The sequence below is a fragment of the Manacus vitellinus genome, unplaced genomic scaffold (assembly GCF_001715985.3).
Source record: "Manacus vitellinus isolate BGI_N305 unplaced genomic scaffold, ASM171598v3 scaffold_0_pilon, whole genome shotgun sequence".
Lineage (NCBI taxonomy): Eukaryota > Metazoa > Chordata > Aves > Passeriformes > Pipridae > Manacus > Manacus vitellinus.
The window spans coordinates 41,779,961-41,800,032 of NW_021938789.1; the positions used below are offsets into that span (position 1 = coordinate 41,779,961).

The following is a 20,072-nucleotide window of genomic DNA, read 5'->3' on the forward strand; positions in this document are numbered from 1 at the left end:
ATAGTTAATATTTGTTTCTTGGAAAACCAGAGAGAATTTGCAATGGAGCGACTCACTCAGTGGTCTGGATTAAGGATCTGTTTTTCCTGCATAAATGACCACAGTTCACATTCCTGCTTCCATAATAATATTTTGTAAATAAAAGGGAAGGACTGTGCATGCAGAAGCTGTGAAGAAAACCCGCTCTGCCCACTGTCTCTTCAATTAGTAGACTGGAGGTTTGTCTGACTGATGAGAAAAGCCTTCTCTTACCAATCCTGATATGAATCAAGTAGAGCAGGATCTGGAAGCGGCATTTCCCACACCTCCGGGAAAGCCCTGCCCAACAGCCGTGGTGTCTCGCTCCTGCTCTCGCCCTATGTGGCTACATCTAGCAGCCCTGTGTTGCCTTTCTTTGACAGAGGGAGCAGACAGGTGGGAGTATGATGAATTTCTCTCTGCTGGTGCCTCTGAGAAGCTGGATCACCTGGCATAGCCCTAGCAGTGGGAAGCAACTCTAGTGCATCCTTGGCCCATTAAGGAAGAGGGCAGTATGATACGGATGCAAGCATGGGCTACTTGCCCATAATGGGATGGACAAAACCATTCTCCAGAGACAATAATGGCTTTATGATTTCTTTGGCAGCATTCAGAGCACCAGAGGGACAAGGTAACCTGTATCAGCTTAGAGCTGGCAGCATGGAATGACAACATTCTCTCAGCTGATCTGCAGGTGTGTCAGTCAGGTCCCTCCATGACTCCTACTAATACTGTGTATTTCAGATGCACATCCTCACTTCCACCTGTTGTCCCTTTCATCCTAACTTCTTCCTCACTCCTCTTGTCCATTGTCCCAGGAATGCAGACCAGGAGGTGATTGCACATATGTGGTAGATGGGTCAACCCACTGGTTCTCATCTTTCATCTGATGCACAAAACATTTCAGACATGACTTGTGCTTTTGAATTAATCCTCTACATCTACAAAATATGAGCTAGCCCCAAGGTTCTCTCTACATTAAATGTGGTGTTTATGTGATTTGGGGGAGTGTGTAATGGCATAGGAAGTACTCAAATAAATAATGGAGGCCAGCCAGCAAGTCAGTGGGGAACTACTCACACATTGCAAACTGGCAAAGATGGCAGCATCCCCTTGAGAAGATTCAGAAAATTACACTGAGGCAAAAAAGTCCATTTCTTTCAATTCACTAAGGACTAAGTGCTCCGGTGTCACTTTTTCTCTTGGAAATTTTATAAAGCAAAACTTTTTGATATTCCATGGATCGATATTACATACTGCTGTTAATAAGGTCTTATGAAACTTTGTCCTTGAAGGAGCTGTCCAGAAAGTCAGCAGCCCAAAGGGACGGATTAGCCCTTAAGAAATGGTAAAGCCAGAAGTGGCCTAAAACTCCGAGACTGTAACCCTGCTCATGCAGAGGCAAGACGGATGCACCAAGACTAGAATGAATATGGAGATGGTTGTGTGAGGAGCAAACAGAGGCTCTAACTAGAACTTGGTCTTCAAGTGAGCATGAGTTCATCTCACAGCAGGGAACCAACTAGCACAAATTGCTACCCAGTGCTTCGCATTGCTTTCCATGGCAGAGCAGAGCAGAGCATCATTCCAATTTTAGCAGGATTAAGTAATTTTTTTCTGAATCGAGAGAGTGATCTTTGATCCTTCCCTCTGCAGAAATGATCAGCAAAAGCACGGTAATGTGTCTGCAGAGTAGCATGAATGGCTTGCATTGCTGTTAGGCAATACATCAACCAAGAGACCAACCTCCTGAGAAGTTAAACACTTGATTTCTGCAGGTCTGTGCTTTGCCACTAAAAGAACTGTCATAATCAATTTTTTTTGCTTCAACTCACAGTGCCAGGAGACCTTTCAGCATTTTCTTTCCTTCTCATTTTCCTTCTCCTCTTTTCTGAGGAGTCTTTGTTTGTCTCACACAGCTTGCAAAGTTGTTAAGGCCAGAACAAAGTAGAGCAAATCAATCATTTCTCCATTTTTAATGAGGTGATCAAAGAAAGAATGAACATACGCAATCAAAGTGAAGTGGATGGTCAGAGGTTTCAACAAGGCAGACTCTTGTTTGGGAATAGAAACCACTCTTTTTCTTTCTTATGATGCAGTTATTAATTTTCCATGAATCTGACATAAAGAATATTGAAGCAAATATGTCTTTCCTAATAGCCTGACTACCACATGGAATTTCAGCACCTACTTTAAAAAAAAAAAAAGGCTATATTATTGATCCAAAAAATAGCTTAAAATGATAATGCTAAAAAATGATGAAAGAATCCTTATTCTAAGACTATTCACTCAATTATTGTTTACACTGTAAAGATCTTGCCATGGAGCAAGACCAAAGATCATCACTAGAATTAAATTAATTGCATTAGCTACAATATCTATGTGTAAAACACTGCAAATTAGATGTGCTTTGTTACAATTTTATTTTTAATCCAGAGACAAAATAGTGAAGAAGAGGAGGAGATCTGACTCCTGGGCCTATCCACTATCCTGCTAATACCCCTAGCATGTGGGTTTTGCAGTACACTGGAGTAGGAGCTCAGTGGATAATCTGGGACAGTGGCAGTGGGAGCTTCTCCTTGGTTTTAATCCAGCCAGGATAACATGCGCAGAAATGCTACACAACAGCGCTGCACCAGCTCAGCCAGGTTCTGAGCAAGTGTTGAGCAGCTGAAGTTCTTCCTCCATCAGTTTCTTTGCTCTCAGTGCCAGGCTGGTGGAGTTTTAGTCAGTAGGGACTGCCTGGCCCTAGGCACGGTCTGCCTAGAAAACCTTGAGGTGCTGGAGATGCCTTGTGCGTGCCTGCATAGTAAATATCTGCATTGAACTAACATTTGCAAGCCTCGCCTAAGCTGTAGAGCTGGTTGGGCTTTGCTTTGAGATGGTCAGGTCTTTAGTTGCCCACTCCCTAACTATAGGCTGTCTGGTTTTCCATCAGATTTTAAGGGTAGGCTATTCTCATAGTCGTATAGCAGGTATACTTTGAACATATTTTTACCCCTTGTCAGCGTACCAAGCTGTAACACAACCTGAGCTCTTCTGTTAATTCACTGTGGTATAATTTTTCCCTTAGAGTATCAAACCACAAAAACAGCTTATAGGAAATCTTGGCAAAGTTATTCCCATTTGTCCAAACACAGCAACTATTCAATGTGATAAAGAGCAAACAAGGGTCAGTGTTTTGCTGCTCTTCCCAAGTTACAAATTAGTTCTGTACGATTAGCTATTTATGTATCAGTTGAGATTTTAATTCTTTTTCATAGTGATCTCCTTCCTTTAATTCTTTATAAACGTGTTCTGGGGATAGGCAGAAATTTTGCAGAGGCAGCAATAATTTTTATTATATTCCAGTGACTTTCATTCAAAATGATTTGGCACAGTGGGACATGTTGTTCCATGCTATTAAGTAATTTCAAAACTTCATGAAATATCATTCACAGAGCTTCTTCTGAACTAGGCAAACCACAGAGCATCTCCTTTTCTGGAGATGAATAGGAAACTAATCCTGTTTTAAACACACACATATATGCAAGTTGCAATGTTGTTTTTCATCTCATGCCATGTACAAAGGCTTTTCTTTAGGGGACATTTTTCACTACTCACACTCATGTCATGTTTCTTGATCATAGTCCTCATTATTCATAAAGCAGAAAGCCCTGACCGTTTCAGTGATGCTGGTTTCGCAAAACTGCCGTTTTGAGGAAGGTCATTCAGAAAGTTTTGTTCTGAAACAGACATGTGGTTTGACCTTTTTGGGCTCATCTATTATATTTCAAAGCTTTCACAGAATGAGTGAAGGATTTATAATAGTACGCACTGTTTCAAGGTTAGAAATAGGGTAGTGGTAAGTGGTAGGGCAGTGTACTGCAGGCAAGGCTGTGATGTGGTGTTTCCACAAGTATTGAAGAATGTATTAGGGAGATACGATAACAGAATACAACATTAGTATAAAGGTAGTTGTTCTTATCCTGGAACAGAAAGAACCAGACAAGCTATTGGATTGCCTTTCAACCCTCTGCTTCCATGATTTTTATTGCAACCCTCAATGGGTTTTCCTCAATTACTTTTACCAAGCTAGAGTTGTACAAAGTGCAACTAGGAAACATAAAACTCATGACTACCAATTTGTATGGTCAGTAATAAAGCTGTAAAAGTTCACTTTCTAAAAATGAACAGATGGGGTTTATTCCAGAGGATTAGATGTGATCAAGTAAGTGAACTCAACTTGCAGAAAACAGCCAAAAGAAGTTCTCAAGCAGCTACTAGGCAAAATGGTATTAAAAGCACAATCAATCTTTCTGTCATACATAGGAAATTATAATAGAAAAACTGTAACTCTATAAAAATCAACTGGTGTTTTTTCAGTGGTCACGCTTGGCCAGTGATGGTGGCAGAATTTATGTGGATTTTCAACAGCAAGTTTTAAAGTATAGGATTAGGTGTCTTTATTTTTTTAGCATAATGGAGTATCTTTTGTCTTCCCACTGAGATTTAGCCTAGAGACAAAGGATTAAACCACTACCACAATTTAGATAGCATGGGACTATGCTTGAAGAATAGGTTCCAATATTCAATTACCATGCATGGTCTTTGTGCATCACCGAAAATTCACTGTATTAAAAAAGCATACTTAATGAATAAAGCTCATTTACTTAGTCACACAGGACGTTTTGGAGTTATGCTACTTGTTATTGGACATGCCTGAGAAGGTAGGAAAAATTTGAGTCAGAAAAAAGAAGCTGAGAGAAGCACTGTCAGATTTTAATTACTTGAATCAACTATGCTATGCTAACTTGTTATTCTTTTTGGCTGGGTTTTAATTCATACAAATATGGATTCCACTCTGCCACGGGGAGTCAAATGCTTAAAAAGATGCCAAAGAATTCAAATTGCTCATGTGTTTTTCCCAAGCAAGCACATTATCTCTTCATTCAGACATCATATCCTTTCTCTACCATGAAAGCAGATCACAAACTCAAACTGTATCACCTGCATTGCCTTGCATAAATCCCTCTGCCCTGCAGAGTCCTGGGTCCAAAGTCTCAGATAGTTTCCTGGATTTTTCCATTAGTATATGGACCTCGTGATGAAAATTTTTGCCAAACTGATAATAAATCAAATTTGCAGAAATGTTCAGGAAAAAATGGTCACTCTGAAAGAGAGTTGCCAGGAGACATTCTCATGAAATGCAGATTTCACCTTCCTATCAACTCTTAAACATCGCAGCAGCCATGTCCTTCCTACGGTGCTCTTCCCACACCTTTCTCCTTCTTTTCCTCCTATTTGGTTGCTAAAATACATTTTTCTTAACCCTTGTCTGTTAAATTATACTTTCTTCTTCTTGAATATTATTTGACAATATTCTATTTGAGGATGCAGTGCAGGTTGCAAACCAGTTCAAATTAAAAGGCTGCATTTACAGGAAGAAAAAAACCCGCAAAACCAAACCAGCAAGTACAAAAAAATTAACACAATTAAGATGTTGAGATGAGTCTGCCAGAGTGCTTACTGTTGTATATGCAGTAGCATATAGAAATCTTAGAAGATGAATAGCTTACAAACAGTAGCAGATTAAAATATACATTGCACAGGGACATACAAAGCCAGTGGAAGTCACATCTGGATTTCAACAGCTAGGGTTGCTCCGCAGTAGAAGCCACCTTAACAGAACTTTCATTTCTCATTCTGCACCTAAGATTATTTATATCAAACCTTCAACCATGCTGGAAATAACTGAAAATACATTATTTAATATTTTTGGTCACAACTCAGATATGCCTCTGCATGAAAGAAAATAGCAACACTATCTGACTAGAGACAGAGCCAGAAGCTGCTGTAAAGCATGATTTTGGGATGTATAAATGAAATCTGAGAAAGGTAATGTACCCACAGTGTGGCTGGCTGCAAGGAGTGGGGCTTAGTGGTCAAAAATAAGGTCATAAGCTTCTCTTATTCATTGAGGCCCTGCTTGCACAAATGACCAAGTTTTATTTTATGGAGTTTTAATTTTCCATTTGTAGGGAACTAGCTTAACAATCAAACAAGACATTTCAGAGCCACAAATAGAGCATTTTCTATGTTATAGAGGGTCAATTCTAGGTGCTGCATAATTCTAGGTGCTGCATGTAGTTCTAAAATATTTTGAGGTTTTATATCATTGTTTCCTCCAAGATCATATAGCTGCTACTACGTTTCATCAGCATGAGCACATTTTATAGCAATTATTGAAACATCCTGTGATTGGGAAGGTGGAGTGACAACAAGGGAACATTTTTTTAATGGACAATAACAATACTGCACCAGCTGTCTTCAGTCCACTGGTCCAGGCACAAATAAAATATGAAATGTCTCCTGCATCACAAATTTAATCTAATAAACCCTTCACTGTGTTTACATCCTAAATGCTGTAATTGGATTCTGGTCAGACTGCTGTTTCCTGCTGCAGGAGCATTTGCACCTGGGTGTTGGTAACTGCACACACAAAGCTGTCTCTCGTCTGTGTAAAAGCCCCCTCTGCTGGACCAGCCTAACACATAAAACTAGCAGATCGTCCCACTTCCTCCCCAGAAAATGGACAAGTCAGTGAAGCAACTCTCTGTCAGCTGTCCCTTTTGTAGGGAGCCCTTTTCCCGACTGATGCAATATGAGTCACAGAAGTGGTTTTCTAAAACACATCATGATTTGATGAACACATACTTTATCTGTCCCACACATGAGGTGGACAGAAGGTCTTTTCTCCAAAGTGTAGAGGACTCCCAAGTTTCAGGCTGTTTCCTGATATCCTGCTGCATGCCAAGGAAGTTCTTATGTGGTGAAGGAAGATGCCAGCCCCCAAGAGATATCTTGTATTGCCAGTCATTTCGTCTTTGTGTAGATGATCCTCCCAATACTGAGGAATGTCTAAACTGGGCAAAATGTCGGAAAGGTGGAGAATAAAAACGAAATGTCCCAGTGAGTTGAGCAGGCTACTCTGACAACTTAAAATCACTCAGCATCAGAGAAGTCCTAGAGTAAAAGTAAAGATTATTATTTTCCTAAACATGATGTTGAAGAGTTAGTTACTCTGTTCTGAGAGAGCTACAGAGAAATAAATCCATAGCTTCCTTTCTCTGATTTAGCTATGTTGTGTATGTTCCCTTCATTCAAGAGCCACTGTAGACAAAGCAACTCCACAGTTATATTTGATATGTTCTCATGGGTATCTGATTCTTTAGACAAGCTCCATCATTATGAGCTGCCTTCTTCCAGGTTGATCTTGACTCCCAGGAAAGCTTCCCAATTGCCCCTTCTCCTCACTGGTGTCACACCCAGCATAAAAGCTGCACCTAGAGATAACTCCTCTCCAGGTGCTCATTAAAGGATTAAGACATCAGTTATTATGGCTTTTTTCAATGAGCTGCTGCCTTCAGCAAGAGTAACTTTTAACATGCAAGAAGTGGAATAGCTGTAGATGCTTGCTGGAGAAAACTGGATGCTGACTTCATAGTAAACCAAGTTATGCTATACTGTCAGTGTGAATTTTCCTGTCAGCACTTCCACTTAAGCAGGTAATGACAGCAAAAATCTATGAGTTCAGTATCTAGCCTGGCCATAACAAAGTCATTTATACAACCTATGTGAGGTTCTTTCTGATGGCTGGTGAGAGGAGTTTTGTGTTTCAGAACTAACAAAATGGATTATCTTCACCATGCAGTGTTTTACAACATGTGCTGAAAGTGGCATTTAAAAAAACCTGTAAGTGAGAGGCAGTGATGCAGCCACTCACTGCGCCTTGATGGAGACTAAACATGACAGCAGCTCAAATAAACACAGGGGCTATCATTAGTTTGCAATAAATCTCTCCTACATGTGGCTTGCTGGAGCTATGTGACAGCATCTCACAAAGACAAAAGAGGAAGCATCTCCAGTGAGCAAAGGGAAGAACTGGAAAGAAAAGATCCACAAACCACTGAAGAGTGAGAGTAAAAAGATGCTGAAACGCATGATTAAGGAGAAAGAAGACTTGTAATTTTGTGAGGACTTAAGTGAAAAGCATGTAAGGCAAGGTACTCAAGGAAAGGCTTACAACTGTACTTTTGTAAATGGAGTAATTATTATAACAATAAATTTAACCAACATTTTCAGTGCAGGTAAAAATGGCAGAGGGGCATCAAGCTGTGGGAGAAGGGAAAGACATTGGTGTAGAAGAGGTGGCACAGTTTCATGGAAGAGCATCACAGGGTTGGAGGAGGAGCAGTCCATACTATTTGCTGTGAACCATTACACTTGAAAAGCAATAAAAATAAATAACATTCCTTTATTTTGGAAAACAGTTATCAGTATATTAATCTGAGTCCTCAAATTACTTATTTTCTGGAATTTGTGTTCCATTGTGAGTAAACTGTGAGATACTGAGACTCATTTTTCTGCTTCAAATATGCTTCTGTCACAGTGGGCAAAAGTTACATTCTCTTCCTGATTCCACTACCTGAAAAATGAGAATAATATTACTATCTTGCTTTATCAGACCTTCTCAAGGATAAATGCTCTGAGATTGCGAGAGCACAGGTACAGTGATAACCTGAAAGAGAGGAACACAGGGCACTCTTTTCAGGCCTTGTGCTCCAAACATGAACATCCTACCCCTCTGAGACAAAGGAAGTAGCACTGTTTGCTGCTCTGCTATTGTAGTCACTGCCTCTTCCTGATGGTCAGTCTTTGAATCCACACGGAAATCAAACAGACCAGTTTCAAAGTGTACTTTTAAAGCTCACTGACTTTTTAACCAAAAAACCCCCACAGGTCTTGGTCAGTAGTGTTAGCTAACAAAACATTTCCCAAGTTTCCTCTTTAAATTCCTTGAAACAGGAGACAAAAGAAAAATCAGGCAGAAGAGGGTATGACCAAAGCTTTCACAATACATTTCCTTGACATCCAGAGGATTTGCTGAGGTCTGAAACAGTGAAGTTAACTTTATCCTGTTGTCTTCTCCTTCTCCCTATGCACTCTATAAATTTGGCTCTTTCTTCCCCTCCAGACCATTTCTTCCTTGAAGCAAAACTGCGTCAAAAGGATCTCATCCCAAGTCACTATCTCAATTCAACCATGGGGAAATAGCTCTTTCCCATTTCCTACTTGAATTTTAAATCTCACACTTACTGCTCTGTGTAATTTTTGATCACTTTAAATTTTGTCTTTCATCCACAACTGGAGCTGGAACAACTGTTTCTCAATAAATAACACATCCCATGATGTAAGAGTCTCTTTCCATCTGCAGAATATCTAAAACCAGTTGTAATTTCCTCAAATGCATTTTGCTTTCTACCATTGTCAAATGAATTATTTTGTTCTGTAGAACTCTAGTTGCAAACTCCATCCTGCAAACATCTGCAACTGTTTAATTTACCAATTATTTCAATAAGCACATATATAATTATCTACCAAGTCAGTTTGTAAAGAAATACTTAATGTTCCAGACTGAGCTTTGCTCAGCTATTATTGGTCATGACTGGGACTGGTTCCAGCCCTTGGCTGAGAGAGCAAAAATAACTGTGTAGCTTATATACATTTCTGTATCACTGAATACTTTTGCATTTAGAGTCTGAATGTAACTCCTCTCAGATATTTTCCAGATAAAGTTTTTTACCAGAGAACAGACAAAACCAGACATAAAAGTAGCTGCCAAAATTCACTCAAATGTTAATTCATAGCAAACGTGTTTTTGGAATACCAACTTTCACAGTCCTATACAAGCTAAACCAGCAACAAGGCCTCCCATTGATAGTGCTAAGGTCAAAAGCTTTATGATTAAATTACAGTGTTTATAGCACTCTCCTTCAGAGAGAATAGGAAGGCTTGTTAACAGGTTCATAAATCAAGGTGTAAAGATTAACCCAGTCATCCAGGCATATATGTCATTACTGAAAATATATGTTTTTAGAACATGGTAAATAACAAGATTAGTGTTTACTGTTACGTGCTGAATACAGACTGGAGTATTCTTTCCCCTATATACTATGGGATATATAATAGATCCTGAAAACCTATCAGCATTCTGCTTCAATATAGCTTTTATTCTTCTGAGTCAGGTTAAACAGTTCCTGGATTCCTGATTATATCAAGTAGTGAACAAAACTAACACATGAAGAAACCAGCTCTCCATGTTAGCATGCTACAGAACTTGCAGTTGTACTTATCTAAAGTGACAGCCCCTCTGGGTATACACTCCTTACTGTCCTTTACTTAAATGCTACAGCTTCTTTTCTTTAAATGTACTTACTTTTGAATGGAAGACTAAACAATAACTGTTATATCCTGATTTAATCCGTGTAAAACCCCACATCTAAAGGGTTTGAACAATAAAATTAAATGAAAGAAGATGTTAACACTGAGTACAAATGCCCAAAACCAAACTCCAGCACACAATTCTCTTACAAATAAAAACTACATGACATGACTCCAATGGAGTTTAGAGCCCAATTCCTGATCTGTCTGCAAGATACTCTGAAATCCAAGGACACTGAACCCCTTGGCAATTTAAAAAGTTAGTTTAATCAGAGTTACATTTAACTCCTGGTTGTCTGTGGACAAATTATACAGGTTGCAGCTCAGTGGCGTCCTGCTTTCCCAAAAAAGCCTTTGGTCACCACACAGAGCCCAGCACGAACCTTCGAATTTTCCTGCAAAAGAAAAGAACTTCTTTCTAAACCAAACTCCTCCAATTCCCTTTTTTCTTCAGTTACACATTTCTGTATAGAAATTAAATCAGTTCTCTATCTCTTCATCTTCATACCTGTCACATCAAAACAATAGTTCTAGTTTCTATTCCTCTTGTGCACATTTTATCAAATTTCTTCCCAATTGATAGTTTAGGGAGAAAATAATGCAAAACAATTTGCTGTAGATAACTCCTTTCCCAAAAAGGAAAAAAATACGCACAAATTCCCTAACATATTCAAGACTGTTGCTGTGCATTTTCTCAAACATATAGTCATCATTGTCAAATCCTCCCAACACGCCCCCAAAAGCCTTGATATGAGCTTTGGGAGAAACACTGCATAGGTTTTTAACTGCATACAAATTATTTCACACCTCTTTTTAATGGCACTGTCTGGCAACAGTACAGCTTGGGCTTTTAATAATACCTTATTTTACAGCTCCAGAAGAAAAGTGAGTTCCCTGGGTTTGCAACTTGCATTTGTTGCAACATGATAGTTGTCAATACCAGGAATACTTATTGGGAAAAATTAAAGAGAAAACAAGGGAGGAAACAATGCGTAGTGTAAAGCCAATGGGAAACTCACCTGAGATTCCACTACCTTTATAGTGGTTCATCCATCTGCTGTCTTGGAACAATGCTTCTCATGCTTGAGCTGTGTACCAGATGCAAAAATTAGAGAGGTAACCCAGGAACCAGCAACAGGATCTAGAAAATAAATAGATACCTTCTCAATAACAGGAGTTTACAAATTATTTTCCTTCTGATTCACCAAGCTCATAGAAAACCACCTGCTGGAAGACAGCCTGTACAATTCCCTTGCCAAACAGTCCCCCACAGGCTGTGATTCTGCCATTCCACCCCATCAGCTTCTTCAGATATGCTTCAAGGAGCTGAAAGGAGTTGGCGGCTTGGAGAACCCCGCTCAGATTCAGTGAGGTGCTGCTGAACTCTGTATCTTTGCTCATGCTCTCTGGCACATGTGCTGCTTGCGTGGTCTGGGTATCATGTTGCCCTGATGATTCATGCAGGGAGCTGGTGGAGGCTGTCACAGCTCCTTTTTTCCTGTGCACCTAGGTTTCCATCACTCAGATACCAGGTGCCAGCAGAAGAGATACGCGCAGGTGTCGTTCAGCAACGATGACACGTTTGGCCAAGGCAAGCAGATAACCTGGGAGCTGGGAAGTGATCCCAGTTCAGACACAAATCCCAGTATCATGAGTTACTTTTTTTGTACTGTGTCAATTTATGGAAGCTCCAGCCCAACCAGAAACCACTGAAAGCAGTGAAAACGTGCACCGGGAAATCTGCAGAATCAGCAAGATCTTTGAAAGTGTTTGGCATTTTAACTCTAGGTGTGAGAACACTAAGGGCAATGAGAGAAAGACAGAGGTGGGTTAATGCTGACACCGTCCATGAGGGTGCTGCTGAGCCACAGGTGTCAGCATCCACCCAGCATTAGTAAATGCAACCACAGAGATCATGTTGCACAGGTGGATGTAAGTGCCTTTCTCACTCATGAAACTTAGCCTCTCCATGCCTCAGGTGCCCTATTCAGAAATACAAATAATGTTTCTCTCCAGCCAGGATTCATTAATGTCAGCGAAGCATTTAAGAGTACGGATGAAAGTGTTTTCTCTATAGATATGACCAATATTATTACACACTGAGCTACCATTCCTTCAAGAAACACAACTGAAATACATTTAGTCATGTAGAAAGGCTTCTGGGGGATCTGTATACATTAGAGAGAGAAGGCTATGAGCTGGCTCTGCTCCATTTATGTAAGTCCTGCTCCATTAATTTTGGTCTCACTTTAGTTGGACAAGTTATATAATTGTTCCAAGACAGCACTTGGACCCAAAATTTTACTTTCTGAACTTTAACAATAACAGTCCCTTTTGCCAAAAGCCCTTTATAAGTGCACACTAAAGAAAACAGCAACCAGTAAATTAAAAAGGGCTGTTAGACACCTCTTAATAATAATTAGCATTTTATACCTTTTCATATGTTCAAAGCAACATGCACAAGTTACCCAATTAATCCCAGCTCCCTGGGATTCTCTTGCTCCATTGCACTGGCCAGGTCCATGCCCACCTGCACGGCTCAGCAGCCCATGCCAGGGGGAAGATGGATGATACAGCCTTGTGTATGCTGGCTGGCTGCCTTGACCCCACCTGGCCACCCATGGTACTCCATCGAGCCACAGACCACCTTTCCTAGCAAGTTTTTCCAGTCACAGGCACCTACCAGAACCTGCCCCTCTCGAGGCTGCAAAGCAGCACTGTAGCTAAGCTCAACAGCAGCTTGCAGGACCCAGACCAGAGAAAGGTTTTCCCAGAGAAAGGGCAAACCTTTGTCCAAGCCTCAGGCTCAGCAAGCAGGGCAGGATGGGGCTGTGTGTCTCCCAGTGCCCAGTTTACAGGTGAAGATGCCTCTGAGACCCAAAACTGCAAGGGGCCCCCATGTGCTCGAAGCAGTGGAGGAACGCCTGGTTCCCTCCAAGTTGCCCAGGGCCTCGCTGGAGTATGGAAGACCCTTGAATCTCCAGCAAAGCATGATTTGAAATTCAGACTTTATGAGACCACCCACAGTCTCCCAGAGGCTTTTGCCACTCTCATCTATCACTAAACACAAAGTTTCTTTTCCTAATGCAAGTACAATCACAAAGAGGCTAAGCCAAACAAAGCTCAAGTGTCCCCTCCTCTCCTCTGTGGAGAGGGTAAGAGTGAGGGTTTCTCCCTTCTCTCAATAGACACTTTTGGGCAGCTAAGTGGTTTAATGCACATGGTTGAACCACAGGGACTGTCCCCATGGGAAAAGTGAAAGCAAAAGATTTTAGCCTGAATCTTGGCAAAGGAGATTTGTCCTGCCAATGAAAACTTTGACAAATGTGTCCTATTGTCTTTCCTCAGTTTGCCATTTCCCTGCCAAATGGGCATCAGTTTGAAGCATTGCATAAAATATTGGTGCAAGTCACTGATCTCTGGTTGGGTCCCTGCATCAAATACACACATAGAGCTACAGATTTTTTTTTTTCTTTTAAATAGAAATTGTTTCAATAATTGAATTGAAAGCCCATCAAGATCAAGGGCCAAATTACCTTTGCTATTCACAGGATGAGGCCTTCATGACATGATATGTGTTAATCCATGATAACGGTGCATGTTTTAATGAAAAATCAACTAAAGTAGGAACAGCATATCTGAGATCTCTAAAGATTCCTTACATTTGAGTCCCCAGGTTCCTGTTTTGTGTGTTCTCACATTTAGAACACTGTGATATTTCACCTCCCTCTGCTTTAATCTTCTGACAGTCCATATAGTGTAGTACTGTGAGGTTTTGGGATGAACAATTGTCAGCGTTTGGGCTTTTTAATTATATCTAAATAAATTTTAACTGTATTACAATCTAGGAATGTCTAGAAAAGATATTTAAATATCCTCACTCATAAACAATTCAAGCTGCACTGAATTCAGACCTTCAAATTAAACCCTGAATGATTCCAGGGACAATTTCAGTTTTGGCTGGTTCCATGACCTATCCTGCAGAGCAGATCCCAAATGCAGAGGTAGAATTTCTACATACCTGAATACATCACTTGCTAGCAGCACCCCAAATACCTTGCACACACTATTTCAGACATGAGCTCAAATCCTCACGTAGATTTGATGATACAGTGCCGCAATCACAGAAGGATCAAAGTGTGTCCCTTGGTCCATCTCCAGAAGAAATTATATTAGGTGAGTTACACCAATGGGTCTTGAACAGGTAGATTGAAGAAGATAAATGTGCACATAATTGAAATATTTTAACTGATTTTTACTCTTTTACCCACTAAAAACTTATTTTTAAATTAGTGTTTATGCAAGTGATTTTACACCTGGCTCTATCTTTTTTTCCAAACCAGCAGGACAAAATTTGATTTAAAATGCAAGAAAGAAGTCTCTTTTCTCTTGCTTATGGCAGAGCTACACTGTTGTACTCTTCTTCCAATGCAGTCTTCACATTTTCATTTCTTGACAGTGACTTTTTCTGAATATACAAATATGTAGCCTAGCCGTTTAGAAAAATGAAATCATAGAATCATAAAATATACTGAGTTGGAATCAACTTTTGCCTTTCTCTCTCTTTTTCCCATTCTGTCTTCTCAATAGACCAACCAAAACCCCTCAAATTAAGACTCTGAACCTGCCTGCAGCACCACTGAAGGAACTCTGACAGCCCAGAGAGTTGAACACCCACATAAACCTCTCCAGGGCTGGGGACTGAGCTCTCTGCAGCTCCTGTCTTCTACAGCTCAGCCTGGCAGTGACAGTAAGAGGCAAGGCGAGTGATTAATGGAGGCTGACAAGAGCATCTCTCCATCACTTTGCTGGGGGCTGTGCACTGGTTTCAGCAGGATGCTCAGCCACTACTGTGCAGAAGGCCCTTGGAGAGCTGTTTCTGCTGGCCGGGAGTCTCCCTGCTGAATGACACTCTGTTCTTAACAGGGCCTCACATGTAACCCTAGAAAGTGCTTGTCAGCCCTTGCCTTGCTCAAAGTGTTTCATGCCTCACACTTTCCTTCAGGATGTTTCTTACTCCTTGTCACTGGTGGTAGGTGCAGCCCCACCACTTCAAGAGACTGTTTACCAGACACCATGGGGCAGTCTAGAGGAAAATCATGAAAAATTGATTTTTGTAGCTCAAAAGTGGGTATGTCCAACTGAAGCCTGACAGTAGATTTGCCTACTAGAGAGTGCAAGAGCTCTTCATTGCAAATGTATGTGCAATGTGACACTGTGCTCACCTGTGTTTTTCCTCCAATGCACTCTTTTCAGTTGTCACAGATATTTGCAAAGCCGAAAGAGACAGGGATCAAACCTGCAGGTACCATCCTGGTGTAATGGGTCCAGATCTGGTTAACAGGAATTACCCATTTACAGCAAGTCTACAAAAACACAGGGAAGTTCAGCCTGCCTCTGGCTGCTCTTCATATGATCTATAGATACACGTTGTAAGTAGTTAATCGCGCTTACAAGACCTTCATATTCATTACTCAGTGATATACAAAATATTTTTTTATCTATTAAATCTTCACTATCTGCAATTATTCCCCAGGGCACAATAGATAGTGAGTCAGCAGGCACAGATTTAATTATCAGCTTTTACTGTAAGATGATGATGTTTATTGATATCACTATCAGACAGACACTGAAATGAAGCAGATGTTAATCTGAGGTTAAGCTCCAGTAGGCGCCTAGCAGTCTGACCAAAGGGACTGATGTTCATCAGATAATAAAAGAGGAGACCTCCCTGCCTTCCTCCCTCTGTTTCTCCAGAGGCCTGCACAGATGTACAGCCTTGTTTTGCAAATTCCTCCTTGCACCATTTCCAACCCCCTCTAACAAGCAGCTTGCCACTTATTACAGAGCTTTTAGTCAGATCTAGCAGACAGTTTAATCCAGCATTTTATTTTGCTTATATAGGAACTTTATAGTTGGGTTTGGTTTATTTTTCTCCATCATGCCCTAAAGGGTGATGCCAGAGAAGTTGAAAACAGAAGTGAAGTGGTCACAAACTTGATGTGACATCACAATTGTGAGCAGAAAGTCTGTTACAGATTCCCATCACACCAATATTTGCCTTAAGTAAATCTATAGAAAGGTAAAACACTGCTCTCAAATTCAAATGATACCATGCAATGGAGAGGGACCTTCTGTGGGGAAGGAGAGGATGACAAAGTTAACAGCAGCTTTCTATGTTTCTCAGAATGCCATCACTTTCTACTGCTGAAAGCAATGATGTGACAGCCTATATACTAATAAAAAATATGTTGGCAGCTGACACCCACTGAAATATATTAATATTTAACATTAGAATTTGCAAAATGACTGCTGAGCTGGTGCAAATGATCATTCAGAAAAGTAATTTTCATGGGTCTTTCAGTGGTACACTTTTTTCCTAACAAGAACGTATCTGCCAGTTGCAGTGGAAGATGAGTGGAAAAAAACCCCACATGTTCTACTTTCTACATAGACAATAGGGCTGCATCCTACAGCAGTACCATAATTTGTATTTTTATTATTACCATTTGTGGATCATTGTGAGCATTATTAAGCCACATCGTGTTGCAGCAGCATCCAGACTCTTCTGCTCTGCTTCCAGCCCAGCAATGGCATCGTCCAGCCTCATGCTCAGCCTGCCAGACTAAATAGGTGATCTTGCTCTGGCCTTGACTTGAGTAGATGTGGGCAAGTCTCTGGGCACGGGACTGCAGGACATAGCATAAGCAGGCTTTGCACAGTAGAGATGTCTCATGTGTCCAAAGAGCTGATTGTCTGTCTCAAGATGTACAAAGTAGAGACACAGAAATAAAGTACCACATTGACCAACCTCAAAGAGCAGTTAAGTGGTGAACCTGGAACCAGAACAGAAAGTTGATACAATGCATTGATTCATGAAGTCCCTCAGGTCATATTTGATCTGCAAAGGTCAAAGTGAGAAGGAGTCTGATCGAACATGAAGATCCTCTCCTTGAGGTCCTTCTCTTACCAGCACCCCAGCTTGATACCCGGATGCAGGACCCTCAAAGAGCTGACAGTGATGCATGTTTAAGATAATGTACAAGAGCTGCTTTAAGTTACTTTGAAGAGAGATTCAATACCCCTGGAGACTTGGCAAAATTAATGAGATGGGGGAGCAATGATCTTTTTTTTTCAATTAAAAATAGAAAAAGAAGGAGCGAGACCAACCTTTGGAATTTCAACATGCGAGAACAGATCATTTGCAAGAGTCACACTCAATCTCTGTGCCTAGCTGAAGGGAATTTGTGGTTTCATTTCAGGCCCTTTAAGACTGTTTTTCATGTCAAAATTACATATTTGCTATACTTTGTCGCTCTTCCAGGATTTACTGAAACAAAGGAAACATTTGAATGAGATTTGAGACAACTTCTTTCTCACCCGTCAGGAAGGTAATCCCCAACCTTCAGATAAATGCAGGCATGTGGTTTCCAGTATTCTCACTCCATATGTCTTCACAAACACCAAATAGATCTAAAGTAAAAGGACATGTTTTTCCCCCATAGATCAAAAAGTTATAGTGATGGACCTTGCCCAGTATGATCCAGACTTTCATCCATATAATGCCTTCATTTGTACTCCCTATGGAAATACAGACACCCTGGCACAGAAATCAGGAGAAAGATTGAAGATACCAACCCGTTCCAGCACTACTGATCTCAGCCATACCAGCAGTAACTGGAACAAAAGCATAATGCCTTATTTAGGAATTGATCTTTACAGGTGAACCACTGCAACAATTTGACCACTGTAACTCTGAAATGAGGTAACCACTCCATGGTAGTGTTTTGTCCTGACTCATGTTTCTAAAGAAAAATTATGTTTAATGTTTTGTGACAGCTCTTTTCCTCCAATATTTTGGAATGAGCACTATAGAAGAAACACTATCGCTCTAATATCTGCTACTTAATGAAACCTTGTGCATCTGAAATCTGCCTTCATGGGTTCATGTTCATACTAGATTTGGGGAAATATCAATGAAAGCAGAGGAAGTGACTACAGCAAAACAGAAAAAAACCCAAAGGTGGACATAGAAAGCCAGCACCACACCACACCTCCAACCCTAATTAAAGGAAAATTTAATCTGTGTATATCCATTCACATGAGGAATTTTTGTCAGTACAGCTGTTTCAGTCACAAATCAAACCTCAGTACTCTGGACACTGTCTGCACAGTAAGTCCAACCCTTACCTTACTCCAGAGGCAAGTTTCCTCTGCTATAAAATGTAATATAGGGTGAAAACGTGGGGCACCAAGCTTGAGTAGCCTTGACACAACCAAAGCCTTCTTATTTCCTGGGTCTGGCACTGGCATGAATGGGTCTGTGGCACTGGCACTAACAGGTCAGGCAGGGGAAACAGCAACTGGAATGACAGCTGCCCACTTGGCTCCACCCCTTTCTGGCCCAAGAGTACATCTCTCAATACTTCTGCTTTTCTTTCTACATGCCTGGATACCTTTCCAGGGCAAGGAAGCGGGGGGGGGGGGGGGATGCTTTACATGGAATTTTTCCATTGGAGAAGGATGTAGATATGCAATTAATTTTTTCCAGGAAGGCAAACATTGAGCTAGACAAGATTGTCTTCAAAATCCCATTGACACGCCAATACATTTAGTATATAATATAGGAAAGTCTGTATGACACACTGTGATGTTTCTTTCTGACATAAATGGACAGAAGTTATACATAATGCAAAGCCCTAAATGCTGACAGACATTTGCAAGAATGTTTACATTTATTTTTCATAACCTCAAGAAATCGATCTATAAAGACCTCCCATGAGAGACTGCATTTGGCCCTGAAATATTGTCCTGAGAGACTGTGTTTCTATCTTCCATCTGACACATTTTACAGAGGGTATCAGCATATGGATTTGCACCTCAGCTGTGTCATGAGCAAAGAATTGCTATGGTTTTAATATACTATGCTGGGACATTTAAACATTGATATTGTGAGGTACTACTTTACAATTCCCATTAGATTTGTTGTAAAGCACACATTTATGAAACAAAATATTGCTGTATTCACCCATAAAACTCTGTGTTATAACAGTACTGAGCATCTGGTTTTAATCAGAAGTCAGGAAATTCACTGTTCTAGTTGGAACTCCATCCTTTCCTAAACTCACTGAGTTTAACTTCTGCATGCATCTCAGATGTGAACAGGTTTCATAAAAGTCTTGCTGCCCCTACTGAAAGATAAGCACAACAGGCATATGGCTTTGGAGTTAAGTGACATTATCAGGGACATTTCTACTTTTTGAGTATTTCTGATGGAGCAGCTTGAACAGCGATAGTGAAGTAGGACAAAGGGACAACACAGAACATCATTGCTAATAGTCTACATAATGGTGTTAGTGCTGTGAACCAGGTACGTTTGAACTCAACTTTTGAATTTAAGCTCTATCTGAAAATGGTTCAATACTTTTGGGATTCTGTTTAAATGAATTTAGTGCTTCCTTTCTCTAAAACTACATTAGGGATTTTGCCAACAAACTACAATCAGGATTGAGCACCAAAATTAATTTTTTTAGTGTAAATCTTTTCTAAATTATTTTGCTCTTGATTAAAACAAAAATCCATAGGAGGAAAGAAAATAAATTAGTGTAATGCACATAAACAAAGTGGTTGAAATAATGTTGTACAAACAGTTTTGAATGTACTATTTAATAATTTTCAGTTGATCAGCTTTGCTAGTAAATAAATGGATTTTCATTTATGGGGGGGTTGTAAGAGTTCTACAATATATCTAGTATTCTCTTGATCATTTCAATCTTTGTTTTTGAGGCTTT

General features: G+C 40.3%; 1 long non-coding RNA gene across 1 annotated transcript; it reads right to left on the bottom strand.

Moving 5' to 3' along the window:
* Window positions 1–8,391: 8,391 nt before the first annotated feature.
* Window positions 8,392–11,591, bottom strand: LOC108642417. The gene is made up of 3 exons (XR_001922601.2): window positions 11,506–11,591; window positions 11,301–11,369; window positions 8,392–8,485 (listed from the first exon to the last, which is right to left on the bottom strand). It is a non-coding gene; the product is annotated as an uncharacterized LOC108642417 (long non-coding RNA).
* Between the last annotated feature and the right edge of the window lie 8,481 nt (window positions 11,592–20,072).